This window comes from Pleurodeles waltl, chromosome 2_2, assembly GCF_031143425.1.
Source record: "Pleurodeles waltl isolate 20211129_DDA chromosome 2_2, aPleWal1.hap1.20221129, whole genome shotgun sequence".
Taxonomy (NCBI): domain Eukaryota; kingdom Metazoa; phylum Chordata; class Amphibia; order Caudata; family Salamandridae; genus Pleurodeles; species Pleurodeles waltl.
Window position 1 is genome coordinate 906,672,313 of NC_090439.1, and position 6,000 is coordinate 906,678,312.

The following is a 6,000-nucleotide window of genomic DNA, read 5'->3' on the forward strand; positions in this document are numbered from 1 at the left end:
AAATAGTGGTAAAAAGAGATAATACTAATGCTCTATTTTGTGGTAGTGTGGTGGAGCAGTAGGCTTATCCAAGGAGTAGTGTTAAGCATTTGTTGTACATACACATAGACAATAAATGAGGTACACACACTCAGAGACAAATCCAGCCAATAGATTTTGTTATAGAAAAATATATTTTCTTAGTTTATTTTAAGAACCACAGGTTCAAATTTTACATGTAATAGCTCTTTTGAAAGGTATTGCAGGTAAGTACTCTAGGAACTTTGAATCATTACTTTAGCATGTATACTTTTTACATAAAACACAATAAGCTGTTTTAAAAGTGGCCACAGTGCAATTTTCACAGTTCCTGGGGGAGGTAAGTTATTGTTAGTTTTCACAGGTAAGTAAGTCACTTACAGGTTTGAGTTTTTGGTCCAAGGTAGCCCACCGTTGGGGGTTCAGAGCAACCCCAAAGTTATCACACCAGCAGTTCAGGGCCGGTCAGGTGCAAAGGTCAAAGAGGTGCCCAAAACACATAGGCTATAATGGAGAGAAGGGGGTGCCCCGGTTCCAGTCTGCCAGCAGGTAAGTACCCGCGTCTTCGGAGGGCAGACCAGGGGGGTTTTGTAGGGCACCGGGGGGGACACAAAGTAGCACAGAAAGTACACCCTCAGCAGCGCGGGGGCGGCCGGGTGCAGTGTGCAAACACGCGTCGGGTTTCCTTCAGGTTTCAATGGGAGACCAAGGGGTCTCTTCAGCGATGCAGGCAGGCAAGGGGGGGGCTCCTCGGGGTAGCCACCACATGGGCAAGGGAGAGGGCCTCCTGGGGGTCACTCCTGCACAGAAGTTCCGTTTCTTTAGGGGCTGGGGGCTGCGGGTGCAGGGTCTTTTCCAGCCGTCGGGAAATGGAGTTCAGACAGTCGCGGTCAGGGGGAGCCTGTGGATTCCCTCTGCAGGCGTCGCTGTGGGGGCTCAGGGGGGACAACTTTGGTTACTCACAGTCGTAGAGTCGCCGGAGGGTCCTCCCTGAGTTGGTTGTTCTCCACCAGTCGAGTCGGGGTCGCCGGGTGCAGTGTTGCAAGTCTCACGCTTCTTGCGGGGAGTTGCAGGGGTCTTTAAATCTGCTCCTTGTAACAAAGGTGCAGTTCTTTTGGAGCAGTGCCGCTGTCCTCAGGAGTTTCTTGTCTTTTTCGAAGCAGGGCAGTCCTCAGAGGATTCAGAGGTCGCTGGTCCCTTGGAAAGCGTCGCTGGAGCAGGTTTCTTTGGAAGGCAGGAGACAGGCCGGTAAGTCTGGGGCCAAGGCAGTTGGTGTCTTCTGTTCTTCCTCTGCAGGGGTTTGTCAGCTCGGCAGTCCTTCTTCTTGTAGTTGCAGGAATCTAACTCTTTAGGTTCAGGGAAGCCCTTAAATACTAAATTTAAGGGCGTGTTTAGGTCTGGGGGGTTAGTAGCCAATGGCTACTAGCCCTGAGGGTGAGTACACCCTCTTTGTGCCTCCTCCCAAGGGGAGGGGGTCACATCCCTAATCCTATTGGGGGAATCCTCCATCTGCAAGATGGAGGATTTCTAAAAGTTAGAGTCACTTCAGCTCAGGACACCTTAGGGGCTGTCCTGACTGGCCAGTGACTCCTCCTTGTTGTTTTCTTTGTTTCCTCCAGCCTTGCCGCCAAAAGTGGGGGCCGTGGCCGGAGGGGGCGGGCAACTCCACTAAGCTGGAGTGTCCTGCGGTGCTGTGACAAAGGGGTGAGCCTTTGAGGCTCACCGCCAGGTGTTACAGCTCCTGCCTGGGGGAGGTGTTAGCATCTCCACCCAGTGCAGGCTTTGTTACTGGCCTCAGAGTGACAAAGGCACTCTCCCCATGGGGCCAGCAACATGTCTCGGTTGTGGCAGGCTGCTGGAACCAGACAGCCTACACTGAACAATTGGGTAAAATACAGGGGGCATCTCTAAGATGCTCTGTGTGTGCATTTTTTAATAAATCCAACACTGGCATCAGTGTGGGTTTATTATTCTGAGAAGTTTGATACCAAACTTCCCAGTATTCAGTGTAGCCATTATGGAGCTGTGGAGTTCGTTTTTGACAGACTCCCAGCCCATATACTCTTATGGCTACCCTGCACTTACAATGTCTAAGGTTTTGCTTAGACACGGTAGGGGCATAGTGCTCATGCACATATGCCCTCACCTGTGGTATAGTGCACCCTGCCTTAGGGCTGTAAGGCCTACTAGAGGGGTGACTTACCTATGCCACAGGCAGTGGGAGGTTGGCATGGCACCCTGAGGGGAGTGCCATGTCGACTTACTCGTTTTGTTCTCACCAGCACACACAAGCTGGCAAGCAGTGTGTCTGTGCTGAGTGAGGGGTCCCCAGGGTGGTATAAGATATGCTGCAGCCCTTAGAGACCTTCCCTGGCATCAGAGCCCTTGGTATCAGGGGTACCAGTTACAAGGGACTTACCTGGATGCCAGGGTGTGCCAATTGTGGAATCAAAAGCACATTTTAGGTGAAAGAACACTGGTGCTGGGGCCTGGTTAGCAGGGTCCCAGCACACTTCTCAGTCAAGTCAGCATCAGTATCAGGCAAAAAGTGGGGGGTAACTGCAACAGGGAGCCATTTCTTTACAGTATGCCAGTAGGCGCCAGTAGTACTCAAAAGATTACAAGAATGGCCCTGCAGGCGATTTGAAACGGCATTATACATAAGCGGATTGTGCATATTGTATCAATCAATCATTTATAGAGCACAGTGGTGTCACCCTAGGGGTATCGGCGCTGGGGTGTGATGTCTCTGCAGAAGAGCCAGGTTTAAGTCTCTTCATGAAGTCTGAGAGAGACTGTGCAGTTCGGAGGGGAGGGGTAGGTTGTTCCAGGCCTGGGGGGATGTAGGAGAAAGAGCTGCCACAGCTACAATGGCAATGGATTCTGTGTGTGTGTGTGTGTGAGGGCCAGAGAGGAGGAGCGCAGGTGTCTGGCGGGTTGATCGAAGTGGAGTCGGTGGTTGATGTAGGTTGGTCCTTGGTTGTACAGGGCTTTGTAGGCATGGCTGAGGAGCATGAAAAGGCATCCCTTCTGGACAGGGAGCGAGTGGAGGTTTCTGAGGTGTGGGTGATGTGGGTATATATCAGGAGGTCCAAGACGAGACTGGCTGCCAAGTTCTGTATGGTTTGGAGTCGTTTTAGGAGCTGGGAGGAGACACCGGCATACAGGGCATTGCCGTAGTCGAGGTCACTGGTGATGAGGGCCTGGGTGATCATTTTCCTGGTGTTAGCTGTGACCCATCTAAAGATTCTGCCAAGCATGCAGAGGGTATGAAATCAGGAGGAGGTGACTGTGTTGATCTGCTTCTTCATGGTCAGTTCCCTGTTGAGATGATGCTGAGGCTGCGCGCGTGTGCCGTAGATTTGGTAGCGGGTCCGAGTTTGACTGGCCACCAGCTGTGGTCCCAAATGGATTTGTTTTTCCCAAAGATCAGAACTTTTATTTAGTCAGAGGTGAGTTTGAGGCAGTTAGTTTTCATCCAATCAGTTACGTTGGTCATGGTGTTGCAGAAGTTTGTTCTGGTGGGTGAGTAAGAGGATGAGCTGAGTATCGTCTGCATAGGATATGATGTTGGGTTCATTGGATGTGGCGATGTCTGCCAGGGTGGTCATGGAGGTGTTGAACAATGTGGGGCAGAGGGATGAGCCTTGGGGTATGCCGCAGATGATGTTCTAGGGTGTGGAGGTGAAGGGAGGGAGCCGGACGCTCTGGGTTTATACTGTCAGAAAGGAGGAGATCCATTTGAGGGTGTCGTCTTGAATGCCAATGTTGTGAAGTCTGTTGATGAACGTGTGATGGGAGATGGTATCAAAGGGAGCTGACAGGTCAAGGAGGATCAATGCAGTGGTCTCCCCAAGATTGAGGAGTGCTCTGATGTTGTCTGTGGCAGTAATGTGTGTGGTCTTGGTGCTATGTTTGGAACGAAATCCTAATTGGGAGATGTCCAGTAGGTTGTTTTCTTCCAGGTAGTTGGTGAGCTGATGATTGATGGCCTTCTAGAGTACTTTGGACGAGTACGGGAACAGGGAGATGGGTCAGTAGTTTTTGATTTTGCTGGGGTTGGCGAAGGGTTTCTCAGAGGGGGTCTGACTTTCTGCGTGTTTCCATTTGTCTTAAAAAACTGCAGCGATGTTGAGGTTGCTGATGAATTCCGTGTTGATGATGTTGTTTCTGAGGATGAACAGGTGGTGGGGGCATGGGTTGGTGGGTGCCCCTGAGTGCGTGGATGACATAACGGCTGAGGTGGATTGTGTGGTGCATGATGCCCACATGGTGATATTTCTGTTGGTATGCGCTGGTGGGTTGAGCAAACTGATGCTGGAGATCATATGTTGGGGGTCAAAGTTGTTGTAGATGGTAGCAATCCTGCTGTGAAAGAAGTCTAACAGGGTGTCGCAGAGTTCTTGGGAGGGGTGCATGGTGTTCTCAGTGACAGTCGGGTTGGAGTGTTCTTTGAGCATTCTGAAAAGTTCTTTCATGTGGTTTGCTGCTGTCAATTCAAGTCATGATGGTCGCTCTGTTGGCTTTCTTGATATTTCAGAGGTAGTTGCTGAGGGCTGCTTTGTGTGCAGTTCTATCATAGGGGTTAGTGGTGGATCACTATTGTTTCTCAAGTCTGTAGCAGCTGCCCTTGGTGGCTCTGAGCTCTAGGGAGTAGTAGCTGGCATGTCCTGAGCTTTTATTGGTTCTGGCTGGTTTCAGCAGGGCGACTCTGTTGGCGCATTCCTGATCCAGGTCAAGAAGTTCAGGAAAGCCTGGTTGAGGTTGAATGAGGCCTTGGATTGGGATGTGTTGAGGGCCTACATCCACTGTGTTTCTGTTACTTTGCCCGAGCTGTGGTAGTCAGCTCTGTGATTCTTGGTGGAGGTGTGTTGAAAGGAATGTCTTATTAGTGTGTGGTACCACCAAACATAGCATAGCTACTTGCATTTCTTGGGACGTCTCTATCCAGATTGACACCACTTCCTCCTCTACCACTCGAAGTTCTTGTCCCACTCAGAGGTTGTCTTGTAATTGCACCATGGCAAAAGATATGTCTGCAGGGCGGTAAATTGAATCATGACTTCAAGACCCCTAAACCCTTTAAGTGAATTTAATGGACCTTTCCCCTTTGATGGTGGACTCATCCAAAGAAAATGGGAGGATGCTTACAGTTAATGCACCAGACATGAGTGCACAAGGATATGATAAGTAATATAATGCCATGCACATTTACACGTTTGGTTCATGAATGTTTATAGACACCGTTACCCAAAAAAGACCAATACTGTTAATAGTTCCCCTTGGAAACATGGCTTGTTTTGTGAATTTCGCTAGTGATAGGCATTGTGCCATCACCCGCACTGGGAAAGGTTGTGGGTGGCTGCTTTCTTGTGCTTGTCCCTGGAGCATCTAAACTTCACTGCTAGAGTTCTTAAAGTTAATTCTCTGTCCTATTGTAGATATCTGTTGCAACAATGTGAACCCTCACTTCTCTGATCACCAAGATCAATTACTCAACATAAGGAAAATAATTCAATTGGCTTCTGAGACAGAAGTGGCTATTCTTCACCCAGCTTGGATTGATGGCTGAGACAATAGGTAGTAGACCATAGTACATTTCTTGATTAATCTAATGATTCTGTAAACCCAATATCCCAAGGCAATGACTGATTCCTTTAATAAATTCCTTTTGACAGAATAGTGAGTGTCCATCAATGGTACATAAGTCCACTCCAGAGTTAGGGGGACATTTTGTGACACGCCAGTTCCTCTAAAATGATACCTGTGTTGTTTTGCAGTTAACATGCCGGGAACACCCTGAGCAGTGACTGATCCTCCACCATTGGCACTGAAAGTTCAGTGGCCTTTAAAGACTCTGTGCTATAGCAGAACAGCTGCACACATCTGCTGACCAAGGTAGCAAGCCAAGACTTCTTGTTGGGGGCTGGCCTCATATGATGCCCCAGGCACTGCATTCTGTGATCCATAAGACACTCCACT